The sequence below is a fragment of the Vanellus vanellus genome (assembly GCF_965231255.1).
Source record: "Vanellus vanellus genome assembly, chromosome: 5".
NCBI classification, from domain to species: domain Eukaryota; kingdom Metazoa; phylum Chordata; class Aves; order Charadriiformes; family Charadriidae; genus Vanellus; species Vanellus vanellus.
The window spans coordinates 78327308-78346935 of record NC_138910.1 but is presented as its reverse complement, the minus strand read 5'-3'; positions in this window follow the sequence as shown (position 1 = coordinate 78346935).

Here is a 19628-nt window from a genome sequence, read left to right as displayed (position 1 = left end):
AGGTTTCAGAAATCCATTGTAACTATTTCTTGCTCTTTTTCTATCCTAAGGAAATAGCACAGTGTTAAATATGATTTCCTGATGGTGTTTTTAACATGCAATAGCAGAACCAATGTGAACGTCAAGGAGCTTTTTGCCTTTTTTCTGTGCCACAAAAGAGGAGCAAGTGACTCATGAGCCACCCCATCATTTCTAGTGGGGTAAATAACCACAGCTGGTGTTTTCTGTGGATCAGAGATGGGTGGGTCAGATGGAAGAGATCACCAAGGCAGACAGTCCCATGACAAAAAGATGCCCATGTAGGCAACAAGTGGTTTAGATGAAAAGGGATTTGGATGGGGCACCAAACCTGCCAGTAGCCACTTGGGCAGTGGCTTGAGATATGGTGATGAAAAATGACTCAGAGAGTTAAGGCTGGGGTCGATGGTGTAAAGGTAAATGTGCCATGGATGAAATCCTGCTGCTTAAAAGGTAATACCAAAGGTCTCATTATTGTCAGTGGACTCTTGCTCCACCTCTTGTGGCACCCAGGAACACAGCAGCTCTGCAGTCAAGCGGTGGCTGGAGAGGAGCAGCCACAAGAAAACCACATCCAAGGGATGGGGAAAGCGAGGTGTATGTGAGACCCATGGGTGGCAGAGCTACTCATCCACAAACCTGCCCTGCAGAGCAAGAGAGCCATCTCTGCCCCTTTGCCAAAAACAGAAATCAAGGGAAAGGAACTGTAACGCGCGATGGGTATCTGCTCCTTGGGTTTTCCTTTCAGTAGCACAGTTGGGTTTTTGATGCAATTTGTTTTTCGTGCTTGTGGACGTGTAATGTGAGGCAGAGCACTCATCATTGGGGAGCCACAACCGACAGATGAATAACACGGTTGGGTGCCAATGTTAGCATTGGCCCTGTGTAACCATCATGTCGGTAACCTGCATTAATTGCTCATGGCAAAACCAATGGGTTGGTTTTCCTTAGCAACTACTTTGTAATTACAGAATGAGTCCAACAAAAGCAGTAGTAAAGTATAATTATGTAGTTACTGTTTTTTACAGTTACCAGGTCATTCTTGGAGATATATATATATAATTAACGTGTTGCTGCTGGGTGGCTGGGAGAAACCGGGCTTTGGAGCATAAAGTAATGACTGTTTCCTCCATTGCTGGTGTTTTAAGAGGGATAAGAGCCTCTTCTCATCCTTCTTGGTCGGGAGGAAGCATTGCTTTGTCCTTTGCCTTTTGTCCATGGTGCTCTGGCCAGTTCTTGATGTGCCTCTTTAACCTCCTCCCATCTGATGACATCTTTGCTTCTTGCTTGCCCCATGTCCATGTGGCTGAAGCGTTTCTGGTTGTCCTGCAGGGATTTTAGCCAAACACTGTGGCACAAAGTGCTCTTAACACACTGGGGAAGATAGGTATGAGCACAGAAAACTGCTGCTAATACAGCAGTATGTTTTAAAGACTAAGTGCAAAATGGATGCAGTGGACCTTCTTTGGTCCTGTGCTGACTCTTCTGCATTGTGCATGAGAGTAGAGCAGATTGATTGTGTTTGGGTTTTTTTATTGAAGGAAAAGGAAATTTCTGTGCAAACTTAAATTTCCCACAAGAAAATCTCAGGTTTGCTACCAGAAAATCTGATGGGGGCAATCAAAACACAGCACTCTGTTCTGGGTTTATTAGGGATCACACCAACATGCCGGTCTGGATGCCCTGACCTGAGAACATCAGGGTGCCCTATTGTGTGTCTCATCAAACATAAACAGTTGTGACTTGATTTTTCTTCTAAAAGAAAAAAAAAAAAAGAAGCAATATTTCAGCATTTGGCTGAAAACAAATGCCAGTTAATGTTCTTTATGTCTATTAAATAGGAAATCAGTGAATAAGAATGAAAGAGTGAGAAATACTCTTTAATAATTTGGGATTTTGTTGATAATAACATAGATCCGTGTCCCAAAATTTGAAATTCAAGTGACTAGCCAACTCATGCAATATTTAGAAAAAGTGTGATCTTCTGATTATTCCAGTGGAAAATGTTTAGGAATTCATAGAGCGGTCTCTGTGGTGCGTTTAGATTTAGGGATTCACTCAAGCATCTGCTTAGGTCCCATTGATGCTGTAAGACCTAAATCCCATTCCTAAACATGAGTGCTTTCCCAGGTGAGGATTCGGGTTGGAAAAGTGCCTCCCTGCTGGGTGCATTTCAAGCCTTTCTCACCACTCATCCTGCAGTGGGATGGATGTCCAGGGGGAGGGAGTCGTTTCCCCAGACATCTCCTGTTCCCTGCAGCTGGATCCAGTCTTGGCTGTGAAGTGTGCAAAGCCCCCATGGTTTAGGAGGTGGTTTCTGTAGGCCCAGAACAAGGCTAATTTCAGGCTATTAGACTTTTGGCTTTCGAAGCCTTTTTTCCCCCCTTCTGCCCTCTGCTGAGACCCTGGCAGGCGGGGTTGTGGCTGCCTAATGTGAGTTTACTCCTTGCGTAAATCTGGAATATCGCTGAATCCTGCAGAACTGTGCCACCGCTTGACCAGGGTACCTGGTGGTAGGACATTCGCCACTGTCTCTCTGCAGTGTTTTCAGTGATTTTCAAAGGACAGTTGACTTTTCCTAATTTTAAAATATATTTCTATGGAAACGGTGAGGCTAGAAGAATGATTTGAGAAAGTTTAATATAATACCTAACAGCAGCCAGGATGATGGCAGTAGACATACAATGGTGTGGGGGATATCTCCAGCATCCTAAACAGTAGAGATGCAGGTGTAGGCAGGTGGAATGGAGGACACATCCAGTATTCACCGCTCAGCCTGCATACCCTGTGCACCCCTTGCATGGTGCTCAGCAGCCTGTCGTGCTCCCTACACCATGGGCAGCAGTCACAGCCACTGGTGCTGGGAAGCGACTTGGGCAAACTGGAACCTGGGAACCATAATGGGATGTGATAAAAGCATACGGAGGAGTAAAGCCTGCGCAGCTCACTTGGTGCAAACTGCAGCGTGCCCTTGTCTGGGTGCGGAGGTCAGCGGTGGTGCAGCGCTTCCACAGCAGCGCCTGCACAGAGACTATTTCCGACTCCCATAAAAATCTTTATGACTCTGTGATCAGGATTCAGTGATGCAAATTTGCTGTGTCAAAGGAAGATGCTGCTGTAAATGAATTAGTACAAGACGAACTTCTTATTTAAGAAGTGCTGACTCTGCATTCTCCCCTATGCCCTCGCTTTTAAAATTGAAGTCTGGGTTTGCTGCTTGCTATGATCTATATTTAGATACTTGTAAATGAAGTTTCGCAGTCACATGGCTGCATTCTTGTACGGCTTCATGAAGCTGGTTTTTCACATTACAGAGATTTATACGTTTGCGTTTACATATTGCAGGTGTTTCCATAAAAGCTTGGGACAGCCACATTAAGGAGGATGGCCTGAAAGAAAATGAAGAAATGTTTAAAATTATACCGAGCACACCTAAAAACACTGTCCTGGGGCAAAAGAGTGAAGTCACTGCAGAAACAAGGGAGCCGCAGACAAGTAAGATTGATGGCTTTTCGGGAGCACCTCCTCCAAGCAGAGGGTCGAGTCGTGCAAGTGGACAGCATCCCTTTTGGGATGTATCTTGCCTGATGCTCCCAGTGAGCTGCCGAGCCCCTAGCAGAATATTTCAAAATGTCAGAGAGTGCTGCAGTGCTGAGCTCATGCTATGTAAATGATAGCCTGATGAATTATGTGCTGTACACACTACACACAAATCCTGTCCCAACCAGCCCTGGAAGAGGAGATAGCATTCTTGCCGGTGTGTCCTCTGCTCCAGGAACCTTGCCAGGAGGACACACCATAATTCATGCTCTGCTGATGCTTTATAAAAGTTGCAGCCCGTACCTTGGCTGCTGTGCTGCTGACCCCAGCATCCATGTCACCCGCTGGCCCCTCCAAGCCTGGTGGCTGACCGCATCCCCCTGTACCTGTCCTGGGAAGCCTAATGTGTCAGCTAACCCTCCGGCTGGCACGGGCAGTGCAGGCAGGCAGCCCTGCCTTGCCTAGGCTCAGCACAGCATCAGACAAAAGGTCAGGGCTCTCCCTGCTCTCAGGATACACCCCAAGCTGCATTGACCCCAGCTTTGCCCTCCTGACTGCAGAAGCCTACAGCTTGACGCAGAGAACAAGGTGGTAATTCATAGGGTTTCTCCTTAGCTGAAGAATCCCTCCAATCTCTGCTGAGTAACAGCTACCGAAAGCAAAGGATTATCAGCACTTAGTTTAACCTGGTTCAGGACTCACCATACAGCTGTAATGTAGCACCTTCCATGAGGCAGTGCCTGGGAAATAGGTTACCCAGATGGAAGGGGCAGGCTTACAGTACGGGATGATACGGGAATTTCACAGTAAACTAAAATACTTCTGAAACATTGGGGGGAGGAGGGGGATTATGATGGCAGAAGTTTGGGGCCGAATGGTGAGAAAAAGTTTGCCAGTAGGGAAGAGTGTTTTCTTCCACTCTCCATCCCTTTTTCCATGGTGTGCTGTAAGGTTGGCCCGAGGAACCCTGTGCAAACCCCATCCTGCGGGCAGCACCAGGCAAGGTGCAACGCGGGGTGAGGAGGGCGGCAGGGCGGGTAAGCAGAGCCGGGAGCAGCCGGGTAGGTGGGTGCCCAGACCAGCACACCCAGAGGTGCCAGCCTGACTTTCTTTTGGAGACTTCTGCCTTTTTGGAGGCTTGTTGGGGAACTAAAAATCTTCAATTTCCTGCTGCCACAGACAAAGCTGGGTGCTGGCCCAAATGTGGGTCAAGAGTGACACCCTGTGGACAAGTTATTCTTTTCCGTAACACCTCCAGCATTTCTTTCTTGCTGCTTTTTTTTTCCCTTCTGACTTTATTCCCCCCCACACACACACACTTTTTTTGCCCAACCCTCCCCAAGCCCCCACCTTGCGCAGGGGGCGATGCCCTGCAAGCCCGACGGTGCGCAGGGACCAGCCTTTCTCACCCCCTTAAAGGTGAAGCTGTGAGGGGAGACAGCTCCAAATCCTCCCCCGCCCCCTCTTCCTTTTTGTTCCTTTTTTTTTTTTTGCCTTTTCCCCCGCTTTTACACTTGGTTTCACCCGTGCAGCTGAGGGAGGAGGGGGGGAGCGGCCGCTGTCCCCCCCCCCGTCGCGGCTCACTCCGGCTCCTCCACCGCGCAGCGCAGCAGCTGGAGCCGCCTGCGCTCCCGGGGCTCGTAAATCTACCGGCTCCTCGCCAAATTTGGCAAGTATGAACCCAGGCCGTCGTGGTAAACGGGGAGAAAAACTGCGTGGGTTTCCCCGCAGCCACCATCCCCCCAGCCCACGCCCGTCCTGTCCTCTACAGATTCTGCTCCCCCCCACACCTCCCCCCATCGGGGTGAGGATTCCATCACGATCATGAGAACTCCTCAAAAAAAAAAAAAAAAAGAGTATTATAAGGACTGCTTCTCTTCTGGTCACTATGATGGCCCTTTCCCAGTCTTAGACCCATTGGGGTTGCACCACACTGTCCTGATGCTCTTGGCGTTACCCCACAAGGAGCAAAATCTGGTGTCCCAGAACGGGCTGATTGACACCAGCTGACGACCTGGAGAGGGTACAGCTCTATTTTAAGCAACAAATAATTCAGTTTTATATCGGTGAGAAATTCCTCATCACTCATTTAATTATGCAAGTCTAAAAGAAACCATAAAGTTTTGGCATGCCTGAGTGCTGGGAGTGGGAAAGAGGGGGGTGTCAAAATCCTTCCAAGAGTTTACGTCCTTTCTTACCCCCGGCAGTTTAACCCTGCCAAGTCTGCTCAGACCTATATATATACATATATCCAAAAGCAGAGACTGGATGAAGATTCCTTAATACCCGCAAAAGAAGCAAATATAAAGGCAGTAATTTTTTCCAGTGACATTTATATGCCACCATTAACTCTACTTTACCTGGTATAGTTTAGGGCTTTCAGAAAACATAGCTTCAGCTGCACCAACTACCATATGTTTTTGCTGAGAGGTGCTGCAGAGTTTGCCTGGACAGCCCACGTGGATTCTCTGCCGTTTCCATTGTGTGCAAAATCTTGAAAAGGTAGAGGTGTCCTAGAGAAAAAGTGTCATTTTCTGAGCCCTTATGCCATTTCCAGCAATTCTAGGCCTAAGCGTGCATCCTTGTCAGATTAAAAGAAAGACATGGGGTCTCTTAGTCCAGTCTCTGGGACTCTGTAGAACAAGATTACGTCAAACGATTGGGGGTGGGGTGTGTTTTTTCAGCCATACTCTTGACCTACCATGTGTTGTTCTCTAGCCCTTTCAGAAGGCACAAGAAAAAACAAACAAACAAAAAAAAACCAATGTAGAAAAACTTAAAAAAATCTGCATCGTCCTGGGAACTTATTAATGAGCACCAGAAGCGGGGGAAGATCCACCAGATAAGGAGTGTGGGGCAAGAAGCTGCTGGTGGCTGAAGAGTAGGTTGGTTGGTTGGGTTGATTTCACCAAGCAAACAATGAAGGTTGTGGCAATGCTACAGGGTGGTGGAAAATGGGGTGAGGGACCCCAACATGAGCACAGGAATCTGTGTACCATCTCCAAGATGTGGCAAAGCTGAAAAAATCCCTCTTTTAAAAGCCAAGGCCATGTGTTGGTGGGCAACATTTAATCCCAAGTTGTGCCTCCGCAGTTCTGAGGAGACTGAGACAGTTGGGGCTGTTCAGCCTGGAGAAGAGAAGGCTCCGGGGAGACCTTATTGCAGCCTTCCAGTACCTAAAGGGGGCCTACAGGAGAGCTGGGGAAGGACTTTTTACAAGGACATGTAGTGATAGGACGATGGGTAATGGCTTATAACTGGAAGAAGGGAGATTTAGATTAGATATTAGGAAGAAGTTTTTCACTGTGAGGGTGGTGAGGCACTGGCACAGGTTGCCCAAAGAAGCTGTGGAATCTTCAACCCTGGAGGTGTTCAAGGCCAGGCTGGGTGGGGCTTTGAGTAACCTGGGCTGGTGGGAGGTGTCCCTGCCCATGGCAGGGGGGGTTGGAACTTCATGATGTTCAAGGTCCCTTCCAACCTAAAACATTCTATGATTAGGCCACTGTGCCTATAGAAAGGTCCCTTTGGGTGTCCCTTTTGGTCTTATTGCACAGCGGGATGATACGGTCGTGTGCCAAGGAGCAGGTGATATAGTTCACCCCAGAGATCACTGCAAATGACAGGAAATTTATTGCTCGTAATCTTCATCGTAGTATTGGATGGTCTTGCTAAAGATACGCAGCCCCAAGTCAGCCTGGCACCAGGGGCTCGGGCAGAGCTTTGCCGCTTGCTGTGCAACCTCTCGGCTACAACAGCTATTGGCAGAGTTAGAAACATAACAGTCCATTTTGGAGTTTAAATTTGGTCGATTTGAGGTAAATAAAATAACTGTGTTGCCTAGTTTTCAAAGGATTGTTTACTTTTTTGGAAAGTAGAGTATACTTTTGGAAAGTGCACAGGCATCTTTCAGAATGAAGGGCTCTGTGTGCAACAATCAAGTTTTTACCTTTTAATTAACAAAGCTTTATAAAGAATTTCAATTCGGTATTACTAAACAAAGAAACTATACAAGCCCCAGATGAGATCTAAACAGTTTCCAAAAGACATTAAAAAAGAGAAAAATACTGGGCCACATGTTTTTTCTTACGTCTCTTGAGTCCATTTATTCCAGACATCTGACATGCAATTCAAATTTCCAATAGTTTTAGGTAACCATGTCCAATTTAGAAACCGCAGCCTTCAGCTAAGCCTTACCTACCTCCCAAATCAGTCCAGAAAACCAGAGCACTTGCTGATACTCTGCATTTTCAGATTTGCAGAGCTTTGTTATGTGTGTGCCATATATACTTGGGTTGAGCTTTCTGGCTCTGTGCAATCTATTTAGATATATTTCATAGACCTGTAGTCAGTGGTCACAGTCAGATAAATTATAGTTCCTAATGGAGAGCCTGTTTGTGCTTTCAAAGAGTAAAACCGCTATAAAATTGATCTCCTCTTTTGAGATGCCTTTGACGGCGGCTGTCATATGGCAATTCGGCTGGGACAGAAGCAAAGGGCTCCCTGTGGATGGAGGACTAATGAGCTTTATTTCTGGCTCTGAGACTCGGGCTGATTTCTTAACCTTTCTGTGCCTGAACGTACCTCGAAAGTGGAGATTAAACAGGGTCTTCATGATGGGCAAAGCCAAACCACAGTGGAAATCCTATGTTGAGATATGGGCAAATTATGTCCTGCTATGTCGCTTTTCCTAATTGCCCACAGGAGCCTCCTGGGTGAGGAGTTAATGATGTCTGAGAGGAGGCAGGTAAGGCAGGGGATGCATTAGGTGCTGGTTTTCACAACACCCTACTCACTCTACTCCCTAAAACCCGGGTCACCCAACCCTGCAGACCCCAGTGCCCGGGTTGAGCTCGTACACTGCCATTCCTGCAGATGTTGGCATTAAACATCCTCTCTTCCAGGGCCCCAAGGAAATATTAGATGGTCAGGTGTTACTTCCAAGAGAGCTTGGCTGAACACAAATTATGGAGCCGATTCTCTGCTGCTAAACCCCAAAGTCAGCAGAGACTTCATCAGCCTTCAGCGGTGAATCCGGTTCAGCTGGTAAATGGCCATCACTTTATCCTGTAATCTTTCATTCATCTCATCTATTTTTATCTTTCCAGTTTGCTTTCCAGTGGGAGCGCTTGTACGCAGTCGCAAACTCTGCTACTGGGGAAAAAACTAGGATTTGAATCAAATTTATTGCTATTAAGTTCTTTCAAATGAATCATGAATCAGAGGGGGCAGCTAGTGGTGGTGAAACGTCTCTTCATCCACAGCGTAAATGTAGCCTCTGACACCAGTGATCAGGGAAGAGGCCAAGAGTGGAGCTGGTCCCTGGTAGGGTTTAGGGACTGGGAACATGGGAGGGCAAAGGGGAGAGTAGGAAAAGTCACCTGAACCATATTGCTTTCCCTTAGGGTTTTCCTCAGCATCTCCTCCATTCTACCTCATGCAGAGGTGACCTGAGCAGAATCAATATCCATCCTTAAAAATAAAAAGGGAACGAAAGAGAGAATTGTGTGAATCACGACGTTCTCAGCCAATGCCTGGTTTGGGGTGGTATTTATGTCCTTCAGAACCAGCGGTGCAATTGCCACAGCCCCATTGACTTGGGAGGACTTGTGCTGATTTTAAGGACAGTATCTGCTCATTTTGAGCAGGAAACAAGTGGCCGGATTATGGTCCCGCGGTGGGAACACAGCAACAGACTTTCTTCAGCCTTTTTTTCTAGATATACAAGGGCTGAGAAGTAAAGAGGGAAACGCTGAGTCTGCTAAAAACTGCTCAGATTCTTGTGGGTGCTTTGGAGGAGCTGGTATACAATTATGAGGCCATTCTCTCCGCTGGCAAATTAACAGCTTAGAAAAAATACAACAGGGAGGGGAAAGAAAAGAAAAAAAAAAAAAAGACATGGAAATTCTGTTAATGAAACAGAACAATGAAAATCAAAGCTAAAGATGGAAGGAACTGAGTGGGCCCCATCCAGTTCATTGCCTGCTAGGCTGGATTTCTGCCTATAGTAATTTATGCCATAGCCTTGGAAGTGAAAACAGATTTCATTTACTACTGAACAGTACTACTCTGTGTAGACAGAGTTCATGGCCTCGCAGCTTTTCTGAGAAGGTATTGTGGGATTATTGCTCCCACTTTGCAGATGGGCACGGTAATGCCGCTTGAATTCTTAAATTTAGGCTCTGGCGATGGGGAATCTGAATTAGGACTCGGGTGTCTGAGGGCTGTCCCTCGTCTCCTGCTGTCACACTGTCTGGCCACCGAAGGAAGTGTCAAAACTGTGGAGGTCCCAGTGAAGACTGGTGTTTGTGTGTGCGAGGCTCTGCATGAACATCATCCCTTGCCCAGGGGTTTGTCCCTCAGGGGTTTGTCCCTCAAGGGTTTGATGGCAGAGTTGGACATAAGATGCTTCTCCGGAAGGCAAAAGCTTTTCTTGCTTTTCTTTTTCACTCCTCTGACTAGTGACTGACTAGGAGAGCCCAGAGCCACAGCCTGCCCTACCAACGAACATCGAGAGGACGGATGCTGGGTCCCTGCTTGCTCACATCGCCACCGCTGCCACAGGTACAACCTTCCTCAGAGAGCTTTGGCTGTGAAAAATGCACACATTCTGTTGCAAAATAGCAGAAAGCAGGTAAAATTAGCATTTGGAGAAAAGTTCCTATGGAAAAAAACTATATGTTCCCCGAGAGCCAAATGAAAAAAAAAAAAACGCAACCAACCAACCCTCAAACCCAAACTTGCAGAGTCTGCTGTAATTTATGATATACCATATGAATCTAACTATAGAACTTCATTTAAAAATTTTATAAAGACTGTAAATCTACAGCGAAATGTTCTAGGGACAATCTGCTGGCAGAAGCCCACACTCTGCAGGCTGACCTATGGGAGAACCAGTCTATCGAGGGCTTGATCCGAAGCCCACTGCAGACAATGGAAATGCTCTCATTGACGTCAGTGGCCTTTAGATCAAAAAGCCCCCAAAGCCCAGCATGGAAAAACGAGTAGTAAGGAGAAGCAAACTGCTCTAATCAATAGACGCTGTGGCGTGAAGGTCTTTAACAATAGCTTAATGGGCCATGATGAGCTGCTTTGGACACTTTTATTTTGTATTGTATGTATCTTATAATCTTTCTCCTGAAACTTTTAATGGAATTTATCTCACTGGAGAATTTGGGAGAACATCTGCTGCAAATGATGGGTAAAGACATAAGCTGTTGTGGGTGGGGTGAGCCTCAGGAGGTTCACAGTTTGGGTTTGGCTTCTGCTTCAGATTCTTATCTGAACTATACAGATCTCCTGTGGCTGCAAAAATTGGACTGGAAATCACAAGAGTACGAGACTTCTTGTGAGATTTCCAGCACTTTTCTTATGGTTTTGACTGAACACCAGATGTGGAAAAAATATTTAACAAAACTGGATGCAGTTTTTTCGTGTCTGGTTCTAAAAAGGGATGAAGGTTCAAGAATCTAATTTTATCCTTTCCAGTTTCACTCCTTGCTAAGATTCAGTTGTACTTTTTTAAAAAAAATGCAATTTAAACCCAAAATGTAGCTATTGCAACCAGTCCCTGAAGAATCATTCAAGTAGATGAAACTCTAAACATTACATTGACCATGGACAAAATTAAAACCTTATGCCTTTGGCAAGTGGAGTGCAAAGAATGAACAGGGTGAATGGTGACCATTAGGAAACATCCACTAATATTCTTTCCTTTCAAAGATGATTTTTATTTGCTTTCCATGCAAGCATATTTGCGTTTTCGACCCTTTCCTGCCTGCCTTCACAAAACAACCAAGCTCTCGGGCTTTGCCTAGCACAGATATTTTTATCAATACTAGAGCAATTGTGCTTGCCGTGTGGAAATTTTAAATTTTACTACTGACGGCAAAATTTCCTATTCATCAAATAGACTTTGTGGGTCCCTTACACAAGCCTAGATCGCATTTTGCGTGTAACACCAGTACCAGGATGCTGAGTCACTAACCAATGGCAGGTTCCTCTAATCCATAGGTTCTATATGTTCTTTGTGGACAACACAGCTAGAAAAGAGGGTCATTTCATTAGGTCGTTTACTCTAATTGTATCACCTATTCACGCTTGCTTTTGAACTAGTGGTCTTTCATCAGAGAGGAAAAGGGTTTTTTGAAGCCAAATAGCGAAGATAGATTAGCGGAGCTCTTAAGTCACAGGAAGGTTTCAAGACATATGTAGGCATCTTTAGGTGATGGAAAGTGGCACAAAGTGAATGATGTATCCCGAAGGATTTGGATCACAAACATTAGGAGCAAAGCTGACTAACAGAAAGTCAAACAAATCAAACGAGGGAAAAAAAGTTTAAAAGTGTTTGGGCTGGCAATGACCTCACTTGCTCGAATGCTTTGTCAGTCACGATTGCCTGTGAAATTTTTGGTTTCATTTTGGGACAAGAAGTTTGTCCCTGTGGGTTACGTGAAGGACAGGCTGAATGGAAACTGAGCTGGCATATATTTTAAACCCCTCATTTGGTGTGTAGTCTCACATAGAAATCAAACGTGACCGATGACAAGGCAGCATGTTATCCCATCCAGAAGCTGTGGAGCAGTGAACCACCGCTCCAGTGCCTGGGGAGACTGTCTAGAACTCACCATGTCTTGTCATTTTGCTGAATTTTTGGCAATATCGGGGTGTTTTCTTCAAAGACCTAGACCTAAGCCCCCTGTGAACCTCCACTGTCATTTAACAAACAGCAAATAAACCAACTAATAATGGCAAGAAACAGCTCCAAAGTGTGGATGCCGCTTCTGGAAAAGGATGGGGAAGAAAAACCCCAGGGTTTGTTTTTAATCCTATTGATTTGGGAGGAAGGAGGGGCTCTGGTGAAAAGATTTTATAGTTGTCTCTTTGGGCGCGGGGAAGGAGTGGTTTGCTGAGGGAGATGCGCCAAGACCCTGTCAGTGCCTCTGCTCCCACCAGAGATGGGGCTCCCGGCCCCGGCGGGCGCAGGGCAGGTTTTGTGCTGGGGGGGAGGCAGCTTCCTTGGGAGCTGGTTTCAGCGTGTGCACAGGGAGGTGGAATCACTCTGCTTCTTCCTAGAGGTCGGGGAAATGTCCACCGGGATGGACCCTCCAAGAAACATACTGTTTTTTGAAAACGCAACTTGGGAGAGCGCTAAAAAAGGCTGCAGAAAAGGGTAAGGAGAGGAGGGAAGAGCCCTCCCACCGCTCTCCCTGTGCTCCACTCGCAAAGCCGTACCTCCAGCCCATGTGGAAATAGTTACCTCCAAATAACACATCCTGCGGGACTATTTCTAGTCATTTCACAGAAGCCTTATTAAAAAATAGAGACTTTATTAACCTGAGATTCAGGGACTTGAATTCATGATAGAGGCTGTAAACTCTCAGCCCACGGTTCAGTTTTACAAGGACGATTTGAGGGTTGGAAAAGGAAATCTTGTGGAGAGAGGCTTAAGGAGCTCAATTTGGTGAACTTAGCAAAAAAGCAGATCACGCGGCGACCTGACTCTGTGCAGTAAATGCAGGAAAAAAATACCACGTACAAAAGAGCTTTATAGTCTAATGGAGGAGAACATAACGAGATGCAACGGCTGGAAATTTAAGACAGGCAAAACAGAAAGATTGGGAAGGGAGAGGGGGCTGACTGCTGGGACAGGCTGTTGAAGGGGGCAGGGGATTTGTCATCCTTTTGCATCTTGAAATCAGAACTGGAGGCCAGCCCAGATGACTTTGGTGAAACGGATAGTAGTAGGCTCAATTAGCGAGTGAATGTGTGAAATTATTTTCTTGGGGATTTATATTGAGCGTTTAGCTAGATGATCTGAATTGTCCTTTTCAGCCTTAAAAAATGGAGGAAAGGTGCCAGAGAGGGAGCTAGATACCCAAATTCTACCAAATTGCAATTGCTGGGGCCTCTGGGCCCCTTTGGAAATGCTGTAAGTGAAAGGAGAAGTGCTCTATTCTGGGCGCTGGGCTTATGGAGGGACAGACAGAATGATGCATGCCATCGCACGCTGCTAGCACAAACCCATTTGTAGCCGGTTTTCCTTCTTGGTCCCCCCAGCACGCTTTCTTTTTTATATATTTTTTTTTTTGAAACTAAAAATACATCCTCAGAGGCATTAGTCACTCTGCCCACATATTAATAAATTGCATAATGATGCCACCAAGCATCCAAAAACCTTTCAAACTGTTATATATTATTTCTTTCAATAATATTCTAAAAGGCCAGTGAGGCTTAATGGAGCCACATGGTATTGTATTTAATCCAGAAATCTGGAACTGTCTAAAATCTCATATATAAATTAAGATAATATACAATATGTTTTTTCATTTAATTTGGTTCTCCCCATTTGGGTAGGCTATAACTCCCTAGGACTGCGTCTTTTGCAAGAGATTTTTGTCTACCGAATCTTAGATTTGTAACGTTGCTCTCGCTTTTAATTGCTCAGGGCTGTTCTCCATAATAACTCAGCCACTCCTATGCCAGCCAAAGGAAAGTTTAATGGAACCACAGTTTAACTGGGCAAAGTTTAAAAATTATGCAAGTTACAAGAGGTTTCCTGGGACTTTTCCTTGCGGCCTCTCCCACGCGGCTCCTTTTGCATTGCAGCTGAGAACCTCGCTGCTGTGCAATGGAGGTGGTGAGCTCTGCACAGCATTTAACACTGGTTTGCAGGTGTCTCCTTCTTGACTCTCCGTGGACTCAGCTGGGTATCTGGCATTTACACATCGGAATTTTTAGGAGATCAGGAGCTATTGAGTGAAGAAACCCAAATACAAACATTTCCCAGGCTGGAAAAAATATCTGGGATCTTTAGATCTTTAGATCTGGGATTTAAGCATGAGACGTGTTTTCATAAGTATGACCTCTGAACAGGTCTTCCTCTGCTTTACAGCATCTGTAGAAGGTTTTCACATAGTCTGGCAAGTCATGGCAGATGTCACAGGCTATGACATACAAAGGGGTCAATAAATGCCACCTCTTCCTCCTCCTTTCTCTTCATACCAAGTTCCCTTCATGCGTTCAGTAGCTCTGGCTATCACTGTGCCAAGGTGGAATGAGGCTGTGGAACAGGAGCTGTGTAGGTGAGGACCACGATTGATGTGTCTTCTTTTTCAACACTTACAATTTGTAAAGCCAGCGACCCAAAAATGCTCACCCATTTGTTGGGTTTAGAGCTACAGTGCTTCAAAAGATGGAGGGAGAAAAGTGTATGTTCTTGGGTATATTCTACTCTGCAGTTTGACATCCTGCAGGAGAAAAAAGCCAGGTGTGGAAACAAACTGAGTGAGATGATTTCTTGTGGGGTCAATGGAGCAGACACAATGGAGGTGCTGAAATCTGGGGCATACCTTTCATTTGAGAGAATGTGTAGGAGAATTAAACACATTGTGGAAAGTAAGAGGCCTGTGCATTGCAAGTGAACAGCTTTGAATCATATGAGCCCAGGTTTTGGTTGATCACATGGATAAAAACCTCTTTCAGGCTTAAATACTTCTGTTCGTCATTTCTGGGTTTGATTTTTTTTTTCAGTTGACTTTGAATTTTCCTTGGCTTCATCAGGACTAGACCTGACCTTGGACAGAAGTATACTCAGGGCTATAATCTGTTTTTGGCAAACTTTTGGTACAAGCAGGGTGTACGGAGGCCCTTTGCTCTCCCCATGTCCACAGAACTGGTCCACTTTGGGAAAGCCGTGTGATAGATGCTTGCTATATTTACAACTCTCCTTATTTTCTTTCACTCCCTTCCCGATGCCCAGCTCACCAGAAATGCAATCTACAGCTTTCTCATCCCTTGATGGACTATGGGCAAAGCTGCTTGACTTGTGCATCCCAATCCCTCTCCAAACTGGGCTCTGCGGCACCGATATCAAACTGCAATAGTGATAAGCATCTCTAGGTGCTTTATTTATTACCATATTTGTTAGACTGAGACTTTACCCCAAGAAATTTCTGGGTGATATAACCAGGCCTGTGTTGGTCTTCTTACAAACTGCAGCGTGCAGGGCAGCTTGGTTCCCAGAAGGATGCATTGCATTGGAAGATGACCTATGACACCATGAAACTTCATAAGCAGCAGTTGGGAAGAGAAAAACAGGAGCGAGCGTGGGCCCTCGAGGCCATCGCAGCCCCTTAGCCTCTGCCCAGGAGGCACCAAGCTGTATTACACACCTTCCTCACCACCTCTGTCCCCTTCTGGGTCCTTCGGGACCTAAAGTCCAAGTTTGCTCTTGGGGCACTGGTCCAGCACTTGTAAAATGTTATTGTAGGGGGCAAGTGAAAATTTACTCATTTTTGAGCAGAAGGGCAAGGTAATTTTCTTGCAGTCCAGTAATTCCCTTATTTTTTATTGGTAGTGTTATAGACCAGCTTCTCCGAGGTGCTGGGGCTTCGCCTATATTGCATCCTTCTTCCCATCCGGTTCCAACAATAAAACCCTCGCATTTTTTGATCTCTGGCTTTCATGCTTGCTGACACACTCTGGAAAATTTAAGAAGGGCGCAAGGAATGGGTTAGTCACACTTGTTAATATTTATCCCGTTGCAGAAGGAGCGGGGCTGACCTTAGAGCTCGGGCTTTGGAGAGCAGTTATGAGAATGATTCCACCCAGCTGAAACGAAATCTGCATGCAAAGCTCGTTTGGTGCCTGGAAAGAGCTAGGAGGAAATAAAGGTCTTAAATGATATATTTCCGCAGTTAACGTTTTGTCCTGTTTACAGAATCTCACCAGAATACTGGGGGGTTTGTTTTGTTCATATGTTTTTCATAAGGATAAATATCCATGCAGTTTAAACATTTTCATTAGATTCAGACAAGAAGGAGGATATAGGGCTATTTTTTTCTTTAATTGTTGATCTCTCTCTTTTTTTTTTTAATGGCTATTTCTTAAAACACTCTTCATAAATAAGAAGCCAGGTAAATCAAAGAGGCAGGGAAAGTGATTCTCTTTAATTATTCTTAGAGCAATTTTGAGTAATGTAGGCTAAATTAAAAAAATATACAAGCAAGATATTTTGGCTGGGAAGTATGTGTAATGTATGAACAGCAGGAAAAAAAAAAAAAAAAAGCCTTCCTTTCTAAATAGAAAATCTTTGAAAGTAACAGGGGGAAACTGATGGGAAGGGCTGAAGTCCATATATTCCCACCTCCTCCGCCTTGTGCTCTCTTAAAGGTGAGCTGCAAAATGCAAAAGAGAAATGTGTTAAATTCAGATGACTCGCTCGGGTGTCAGGAAGTGGCTCGAACAACCACACGAAGTTAACTAACACATTTCCAGTTTTTTTGTTCACCCCCCCCCCCCCCGCCCCCCTCCCCTGCTCTTCCCGTGAAATCTGTTTTTTTGCTGCTGTGGTTTCTGCCTCCAGGCGGGAGCGCAGCCACTTGTCCACCCGAGCAGCACCCCGAGACCCCCCCGGGGCTTACAGAGAGCCAAGACTTTCTGGGAGGATTTTCCAGAAAGTAAGAAAGGAGGAGAATTTTAGAAAATGTATTCCTGATCTAAACACCCTGTCTACAGGAGAAACGAGACAAGCTGTGAGGAATTGTGTGGTGAGCTTTCTTGGCTTTGCCGTTCATCTTTTGTCTGGTCAACCCATCTTATTATCATTCACCTGCTGTGCTCTAGGTCGTCTTCAACAATGTGGTTCCTGGCATCCACAGCATTGAGTACCGTGGCCACAGTAACCCAAAATGTGAGTAATGCTGTGTTTGCCAATGACTGCTTTCAGTTGTAGGCACGGAGAGAAGTTGGATGTGGGGAAATGCTTTTTGAGCTGCAAGTGGCAGAATTTGTTTTGCGATGGGATGTGTGACAGGAGAATAAGTCTCATTTGAAACACTTGGAAAGTGTATTAGGTCACCAAAAGGTGGTCTGAAAGGCGAGACACCCTGATCCATCAGAAACAGTGCCCCTGCCCATTGCAATGTGTCCTATCCTATGGACCAAGCGCGATGCCGAGCCCCGCACTGCGGCAGCCAGGCCGGGAAAAAGGCACAGAGACGTGGCTGTTTCTCATTAGCTTCCACTTTTCCCTCTGGAAATGCTCCCCGCGCCTTTCTGCCCCTGCTTGGCAGCAGGTGTGCTAGGGAGAAGTTTTAAATCTAAATGGAACGGAGTTATCTGATTTACAGTAAGTAGATTTTTCATTTGAAATGGCAACACACGGAGTCCTGTGCATTACCTTCCATCAATATAATATACACACACACATGCCATGCATTTATGCCTAGGATATAAAAATACTACATTATTGTAGTGTATGTGTCTGCAAAGAGCTAATTCATGTACTACAGCAAGCTTATCAAAGGACACTCCTTAATTACACACTAGTATTTTTTAATTAGTGATTAAGTTGTAAGACTCTGTTACAAGTCTCTCTGTTGATTTATGTTCTTTTTGGCTACAGTGTGATTGACTTCTGCAGCAATTCCTGATTTTAGTTTTCTGTCCTTTAATAATACACAAGACCTTCAGATTTTTGGGTTTTTTTTAAAAGAGTAAACCCAACTACGCATCTGAGACTCTTTAAGCAAGGAAAGCCAAAATGGTATACAAAAACAATGGCTGCTCTCTCTTTTTTAGGGCCATTTTGGTACTGCTTTCCCCTCTAACAAATTTATCAGAACTGTTCACTCTCTATTATGGCCAGAGAAATAAACTGTGGATTCGGAAATATCTCTGTAGCTTAGTCTCTGGAAGAGAAACTAAGTAAATCGAAATAAAAAGAGAAAGTGAATATTAATTTGCATTTCTCCTTTGGGAGAAAGATTTAATGAATTTAAGAAGGAGGTTCTGCTCCTACTTAGTGTTGAATTTGATGAAGTTGCCCAACTTATCACGGCTCAGTGGAGGAAGCGCAACATTTGATAAAACCATAACAAGAGAAATTCAAGAAGCAATCCCCTCATAAGGAGGGGGGTTACTAATGCAGAGGTTCACTGCTCCTTCCGTTCTTTAGTTCTCTTTTTTTTGTCTTTCTGGTGTAAGCAGTTGTCAGCGATGGAGGAGGAGAGACATTAATACAGTGATGTGGGGACTTTGGGCCAAACACATGATATATCTCGGTCTTGAGGGATTTGCGGAAGTGTTTACGATGCCAGCCACCTGTCTCCGTGTCCTCCTCCAGCAGGAGCAGCGGAGGGACCCCAGGGCTGACCAGTGACTGCTCCTGGCTTCACCCTTGGAGCCACCAGCTGGTGACACCGAAGTGCCCCCAGCCACAGGACATGGTGACACCGCGGCTGGCTCCAGGCAGGTTTGGCAAAGCGGAGCCATGAGGCCCAGGGGTCTGTACACCGTGATGTTTGTGGTACCTTCAGCATCATAAACCTGCTACCCTGCGTTCCCTGGTTCATAAAGTCAGAAAAAAAAACAACCAAGAACCTGATTTTTTCCCCGATCCTTTCTTTTTCAAGGTGTAGTAACAATTTTCCCCTCATGTCCTGCCCTGGCAGCCCAGTGGAAAGACGATGCTCTTGTATTGCACTGTCTTACCCAAACCTGTTAGGCGATAACTGAACGCTGCAGGAGATGAGAAGGACGGGATCCAATTTAGCTAAGGGAGAAGGGGGTTCATAATGAAGTGTTGATGCCAAAATGTATTCCTGCACACAGCAGCAGCAGGAGAGCTGGTGCAAGGAAGGGTCGAGGCAGCTGTTTGAGATACTGCATTATCCTGCATCCCTCCTGAAAACCTACATCCCCATGAAAGTCCTTATCATCTGACATAGCCATGCTGATGGTAAGATGTTAGGACCACAACTACTGCAAGTATCCTTTTTTTTTCATCTCCACTTACCTTTTCTGTTCTGCCCGCCTTGTTTGTGGGTGGTGCAGGGCTGGTTTCCCTGTTTTTATTTATTCCTCTATTAATACAGTGCAGCCGTGCCATGGTTTCCATTTGGCAGGAGGCACTGCATGGCAGGACTCATGTTTACAACACATCAGGGTGCAACAACCACCTCCAAAATGTCCATTCCTACACGAGCTGGTCGCCTTCTCTTTGCAGCCTTCCTGTCCCATCACATTTAACCCTCTCCCCCCCCCCCCCCAAAAAAAAAAAATATTAGCAG